Source organism: Strongylocentrotus purpuratus, unplaced genomic scaffold (assembly GCF_000002235.5).
Source record: "Strongylocentrotus purpuratus isolate Spur 01 unplaced genomic scaffold, Spur_5.0 spur5_scaffold_5, whole genome shotgun sequence".
NCBI classification, from domain to species: domain Eukaryota; kingdom Metazoa; phylum Echinodermata; class Echinoidea; order Camarodonta; family Strongylocentrotidae; genus Strongylocentrotus; species Strongylocentrotus purpuratus.
The window spans coordinates 22,878,690-22,886,566 of NW_022145611.1; positions in this window are offsets into that span (position 1 = coordinate 22,878,690).

Sequence of the window (7,877 nt, forward strand, 5' to 3'; positions counted from 1 at the left end):
TGAATAAACACCACTTTCAGGCCGAAATGTTAAGGGCCGGGGTGGTCCAGCATTTTGGCTAAAAAAATTCAAATATTTAAATAGGCTAAATTCCTCAGAATAAATGTCTCTACATGCCATGAGATGGACCCTGACCCTCATATGCGTTTGAAAGGGGTGTAGGGGCAAATATTGTAAAATTTTGAAAAACACCACTTTCAGGCCGAAATGTTAAGGGCCGGGGTGGTCCAGCATTTTGGCTGAAAAAATTCAAATATTTAAATAGGCTAGTTTCCTCAGAATAAATGTCTCTACATGCCATGAGATCAACCCTGACCCTCATATGCGTTTGAAAGGGGTGTAGGGGCAAATATTGTAAAAAGTTGAATAAACACCACTTTCAGGCCGAAATGTTAAGGGCCGGGGTGGTCCAGCATTTTGGCTGAAAAAATTCAAATATTTAAATAGGCTAGTTTCCTCACAATAAATGTCTCTACATGCCATGAGATCAACCCTGACCCTCATATGCGTTTGAAAGGGGTGTAGGGGCAAATATTGTAAAAAGTTGAATAAACACCACTTTCAGGCCGAAATGTTAAGGGCCGGGGTGGTCCAGCATTTTGGCTGAAAAAATTCAAATATTTAAATAGGCTAGTTTCCTCACAATAAATGTCTCTACATGCCATGAGATCAACCCTGACCCTCATATGCGTTTGAAAGGGGCGTAGGGGCAAATATTGTAAAAAGTTGAATAAACACCACTTTCAGGCCGAAATGTTAAGGGCCGGGGTGGTCCAGCATTTTGGCTAAAAAATTCAAATATTTAAATAGGCTAAATTCCTCAGAATAAATGTCTCTACATGCCATGAGATGGACCCTGACCCTCATATGCGTTTGAAAGGGGTGTAGGGGCAAATATTGTAAAATTTTGAAAAACACCACTTTCAGGCCGAAATGTTAAGGGCCGGGGTGGTCCAGCATTTTGGCTGAAAAAATTCAAATATTTAAATAGGCTAGTTTCCTCAGAATAAATGTCTCTACATGCCATGAGATCAACCCTGACCCTCATATGCGTTTGAAAGGGGTGTAGGGGCAAATATTGTAAAATTTTGAAAAAACACCACTTTCAGGCCGAAATGTTAAGGGCCGGGGTGGTCCAGCATTTTGGCTGAAAAAATTCAAATATTTAAATAGGCTAGTTTCCTCACAATAAATGTCTCTACATGCCATGAGATCAACCCTGACCCTCATATGCGTTTGAAAGGGGCGTAGGGGCAAATATTGTAAAAAGTTGAATAAACACCACTTTCAGGCCGAAATGTTAAGGGCCGGGGTGGTCCAGCATTTTGGCTGAAAAAATTCAAATATTTAAATAGGCTAGTTTCCTCAGAATAAATGTCTCTACATGCCATGAGATCAACCCTGACCCTCATATGCGTTTGAAAGGGGCGTAGGGGCAAATATTGTAAAAAGTTGAATAAACACCACTTTCAGGCCGAAATGTTAAGGGCCGGGGTGGTCCAGCATTTTGGCTGAAAAAATTCAAATATTTAAATAGGCTAGTTTCCTCAGAATAAATGTCTCTACATGCCATGAGATCAACCCTGACCCTCATATGCGTTTGAAAGGGGTGTAGGGGCAAATATTGTAAAATTTTGAAAAACACCACTTTCAGGCCGAAATGTTAAGGGCCGGGGTGGTCCAGCATTTTGGCTAAAAAAATTCAAATATTTAAATAGGCTAAATTCCTCAGAATAAATGTCTCTACATGCCATGAGATGGACCCTGACCCTCATATGCGTTTGAAAGGGGTGTAGGGGCAAATATTGTAAAATTTTGAAAAACACCACTTTCAGGCCGAAATGTTAAGGGCCGGGGTGGTCCAGCATTTTGGCTGAAAAAATTCAAATATTTAAATAGGCTAGTTTCCTCAGAATAAATGTCTCTACATGCCATGAGATCAACCCTGACCCTCATATGCGTTTGAAAGGGGTGTAGGGGCAAATATTGTAAAAAGTTGAATAAACACCACTTTCAGGCCGAAATGTTAAGGGCCGGGGTGGTCCAGCATTTTGGCTGAAAAAATTCAAATATTTAAATAGGCTAGTTTCCTCAGAATAAATGTCTCTACATGCCATGAGATCAACCCTGACCCTCATATGCGTTTGAAAGGGGTGTAGGGGCAAATATTGTAAAAAGTTGAATAAACACCACTTTCAGGCCGAAATGTTAAGGGCCGGGGTGGTCCAGCATTTTGGCTGAAAAAATTCAAATATTTAAATAGGCTAGTTTCCTCAGAATAAATGTCTCTACATGCCATGAGATCAACCCTGACCCTCATATGCGTTTGAAAGGGGCGTAGGGGCAAATATTGTAAAAAGTTGAAAAAACACCACTTTCAGGCCGAAATGTTAAGGGCCGGGGTGGTCCAGCATTTTGGCTGAAAAAATTCAAATATTTAAATAGGCTAGTTTCCTCACAATAAATGTCTCTACATGCCATGAGATCAACCCTGACCCTCATATGCGTTTGAAAGGGGTGTAGGGGCAAATATTGTAAAATTTTGAAAAACACCACTTTCAGGCCGAAATGTTAAGGGCCGGGGTGGTCCAGCATTTTGGCTGAAAAAATTCAAATATTTAAATAGGCTAAATTCCTCAGAATAAATGTCTCTACATGCCATGAGATGGACCCTGACCCTCATATGCGTTTGAAAGGGGTGTAGGGGCAAATATTGTAAAATTTTGAAAAACACCACTTTCAGGCCGAAATGTTAAGGGCCGGGGTGGTCCAGCATTTTGGCTGAAAAAATTCAAATATTTAAATAGGCTAGTTTCCTCACAATAAATGTCTCTACATGCCATGAGATCAACCCTGACCCTCATATGCGTTTGAAAGGGGCGTAGGGGCAAATATTGTAAAAAGTTGAATAAACACCACTTTCAGGCCGAAATGTTAAGGGCCGGGGTGGTCCAGCATTTTGGCTGAAAAAATTCAAATATTTAAATAGGCTAGTTTCCTCACAATAAATGTCTCTACATGCCATGAGATCAACCCTGACCCTCATATGCGTTTGAAAGGGGTGTAGGGGCAAATATTGTAAAAAGTTGAATAAACACCACTTTCAGGCCGAAATGTTAAGGGCCGGGGTGGTCCAGCATTTTGGCTAAAAAAATTCAAATATTTAAATAGGCTAGTTTCCTCAGAATAAATGTCTCTACATGCCATGAGATCAACCCTGACCCTCATATGCGTTTGAAAGGGGTGTAGGGGCAAATATTGTAAAATTTTGAAAAACACCACTTTCAGGCCGAAATGTTAAGGGCCGGGGTGGTCCAGCATTTTGGCTGAAAAAATTCAAATATTTAAATAGGCTAGTTTCCTCAGAATAAATGTCTCTACATGCCATGAGATCAACCCTGACCCTCATATGCGTTTGAAAGGGGTGTAGGGGCAAATATTGTAAAATTTTGAAAAAACACCACTTTCAGGCCGAAATGTTAAGGGCCGGGGTGGTCCAGCATTTTGGCTGAAAAAATTCAAATATTTAAATAGGCTAGTTTCCTCACAATAAATGTCTCTACATGCCATGAGATCAACCCTGACCCTCATATGCGTTTGAAAGGGGCGTAGGGGCAAATATTGTAAAAAGTTGAATAAACACCACTTTCAGGCCGAAATGTTAAGGGCCGGGGTGGTCCAGCATTTTGGCTAAAAAAATTCAAATATTTAAATAGGCTAGTTTCCTCAGAATAAATGTCTCTACATGCCATGAGATCAACCCTGACCCTCATATGCGTTTGAAAGGGGTGTAGGGGCAAATATTGTAAAATTTTGAATAAACACCACTTTCAGGCCGAAATGTTAAGGGCCGGGGTGGTCCAGCATTTTGGCTGAAAAAATTCAAATATTTAAATAGGCTAGTTTCCTCAGAATAAATGTCTCTACATGCCATGAGATCAACCCTGACCCTCATATGCGTTTGAAAGGGGTGTAGGGGCAAATATTGTAAAAAGTTGAATAAACACCACTTTCAGGCCGAAATGTTAAGGGCCGGGGTGGTCCAGCATTTTGGCTGAAAAAATTCAAATATTTAAATAGGCTAGTTTCCTCACAATAAATGTCTCTACATGCCATGAGATCAACCCTGACCCTCATATGCGTTTGAAAGGGGTGTAGGGGCAAATATTGTAAAAAGTTGAAAAACACCACTTTCAGGCCGAAATGTTAAGGGCCGGGGTGGTCCAGCATTTTGGCTGAAAAAAATTCAAATATTTAAATAGGCTAGTTTCCTCAGAATAAATGTCTCTACATGCCATGAGATCAACCCTGACCCTCATATGCGTTTGAAAGGGGTGTAGGGGCAAATATTGTAAAAAGTTGAATAAACACCACTTTCAGGCCGAAATGTTAAGGGCCGGGGTGGTCCAGCATTTTGGCTGAAAAAATTCAAATATTTAAATAGGCTAGTTTCCTCACAATAAATGTCTCTACATGCCATGAGATCAACCCTGACCCTCATATGCGTTTGAAAGGGGTGTAGGGGCAAATATTGTAAAAAGTTGAATAAACACCACTTTCAGGCCGAAATGTTAAGGGCCGGGGTGGTCCAGCATTTTGGCTGAAAAAATTCAAATATTTAAATAGGCTAGTTTCCTCAGAATAAATGTCTCTACATGCCATGAGATCAACCCTGACCCTCATATGCGTTTGAAAGGGGTGTAGGGGCAAATATTGTAAAATTTGAAAAACACCACTTTCAGGCCGAAATGTTAAGGGCCGGGGTGGTCCAGCATTTTGGCTGAAAAAATTCAAATATTTAAATAGGCTAGTTTCCTCACAATAAATGTCTCTACATGCCATGAGATCAACCCTGACCCTCATATGCGTTTGAAAGGGGTGTAGGGGCAAATATTGTAAAAAGTTGAAAAACACCACTTTCAGGCCGAAATGTTAAGGGCCGGGGTGGTCCAGCATTTTGGCTGAAAAAATTCAAATATTTAAATAGGCTAAATTCCTCAGAATAAATGTCTCTACATGCCATGAGATCAACCCTGACCCTCATATGCGTTTGAAAGGGGTGTAGGGGCAAATATTGTAAAATTTTGAAAAACACCACTTTCAGGCCGAAATGTTAAGGGCCGGGGTGGTCCAGCATTTTGGCTGAAAAAATTCAAATATTTAAATAGGCTAAATTCCTCAGAATAAATGTCTCTACATGCCATGAGATGGACCCTGACCCTCATATGCGTTTGAAAGGGGTGTAGGGGCAAATATTGTAAAATTTTGAAAAACACCACTTTCAGGCCGAAATGTTAAGGGCCGGGGTGGTCCAGCATTTTGGCTGAAAAAATTCAAATATTTAAATAGGCTAGTTTCCTCACAATAAATGTCTCTACATGCCATGAGATCAACCCTGACCCTCATATGCGTTTGAAAGGGGTGTAGGGGCAAATATTGTAAAAAGTTGAATAAACACCACTTTCAGGCCGAAATGTTAAGGGCCGGGGTGGTCCAGCATTTTGGCTGAAAAAATTCAAATATTTAAATAGGCTAGTTTCCTCACAATAAATGTCTCTACATGCCATGAGATCAACCCTGACCCTCATATGCGTTTGAAAGGGGTGTAGGGGCAAATATTGTAAAAAGTTGAATAAACACCACTTTCAGGCCGAAATGTTAAGGGCCGGGGTGGTCCAGCATTTTGGCTAAAAAAATTCAAATATTTAAATAGGCTAAATTCCTCAGAATAAATGTCTCTACATGCCATGAGATCAACCCTGACCCTCATATGCGTTTGAAAGGGGTGTAGGGGCAAATATTGTAAAATTTTGAAAAACACCACTTTCAGGCCGAAATGTTAAGGGCCGGGGTGGTCCAGCATTTTGGCTGAAAAAATTCAAATATTTAAATAGGCTAGTTTCCTCACAATAAATGTCTCTACATGCCATGAGATCAACCCTGACCCTCATATGCGTTTGAAAGGGGTGTAGGGGCAAATATTGTAAAAAGTTGAATAAACACCACTTTCAGGCCGAAATGTTAAGGGCCGGGGTGGTCCAGCATTTTGGCTGAAAAAATTCAAATATTTAAATAGGCTAGTTCCTCAGAATAAATGTCTCTACATGCCATGAGATCAACCCTGACCCTCATATGCGTTTGAAAGGGGTGTAGGGGCAAATATTGTAAAATTTTGAAAAACACCACTTTCAGGCCGAAATGTTAAGGGCCGGGGTGGTCCAGCATTTTGGCTGAAAAAATTCAAATATTTAAATAGGCTAAATTCCTCAGAATAAATGTCTCTACATGCCATGAGATGGACCCTGACCCTCATATGCGTTTGAAAGGGGTGTAGGGGCAAATATTGTAAAATTTTGAAAAACACCACTTTCAGGCCGAAATGTTAAGGGCCGGGGTGGTCCAGCATTTTGGCTGAAAAAATTCAAATATTTAAATAGGCTAGTTTCCTCACAATAAATGTCTCTACATGCCATGAGATCAACCCTGACCCTCATATGCGTTTGAAAGGGGTGTAGGGGCAAATATTGTAAAATTTTGAAAAACACCACTTTCAGGCCGAAATGTTAAGGGCCGGGGTGGTCCAGCATTTTGGCTGAAAAAATTCAAATATTTAAATAGGCTAGTTTCCTCACAATAAATGTCTCTACATGCCATGAGATCAACCCTGACCCTCATATGCGTTTGAAAGGGGTGTAGGGGCAAATATTGTAAAATTTTGAATAAACACCACTTTCAGGCCGAAATGTTAAGGGCCGGGGTGGTCCAGCATTTTGGCTAAAAAAATTCAAATATTTAAATAGGCTAAATTCCTCAGAATAAATGTCTCTACATGCCATGAGATCAACCCTGACCCTCATATGCGTTTGAAAGGGGTGTAGGGGCAAATATTGTAAAATTTTGAAAAACACCACTTTCAGGCCGAAATGTTAAGGGCCGGGGTGGTCCAGCATTTTGGCTGAAAAAATTCAAATATTTAAATAGGCTAAATTCCTCAGAATAAATGTCTCTACATGCCATGAGATGGACCCTGACCCTCATATGCGTTTGAAAGGGGTGTAGGGGCAAATATTGTAAAATTTTGAAAAACACCACTTTCAGGCCGAAATGTTAAGGGCCGGGGTGGTCCAGCATTTTGGCTGAAAAAATTCAAATATTTAAATAGGCTAGTTTCCTCAGAATAAATGTCTCTACATGCCATGAGATCAACCCTGACCCTCATATGCGTTTGAAAGGGGCGTAGGGGCAAATATTGTAAAAAGTTGAATAAACACCACTTTCAGGCCGAAATGTTAAGGGCCGGGGTGGTCCAGCATTTTGGCTGAAAAAATTCAAATATTTAAATAGGCTAGTTTCCTCAGAATAAATGTCTCTACATGCCATGAGATCAACCCTGACCCTCATATGCGTTTGAAAGGGGTGTAGGGGCAAATATTGTAAAAAGTTGAATAAACACCACTTTCAGGCCGAAATGTTAAGGGCCGGGGTGGTCCAGCATTTTGGCTGAAAAAATTCAAATATTTAAATAGGCTAGTTTCCTCAGAATAAATGTCTCTACATGCCATGAGATCAACCCTGACCCTCATATGCGTTTGAAAGGGGCGTAGGGGCAAATATTGTAAAAAGTTGAATAAACACCACTTTCAGGCCGAAATGTTAAGGGCCGGGGTGGTCCAGCATTTTGGCTAAAAAAATTCAAATATTTAAATAGGCTAGTTTCCTCACAATAAATGTCTCTACATGCCATGAGATCAACCCTGACCCTCATATGCGTTTGAAAGGGGTGTAGGGGCAAATATTGTAAAATTTTGAATAAACACCACTTTCAGGCCGAAATGTTAAGGGCCGGGGTGGTCCAGCATTTTGGCTGAAAAAATTCA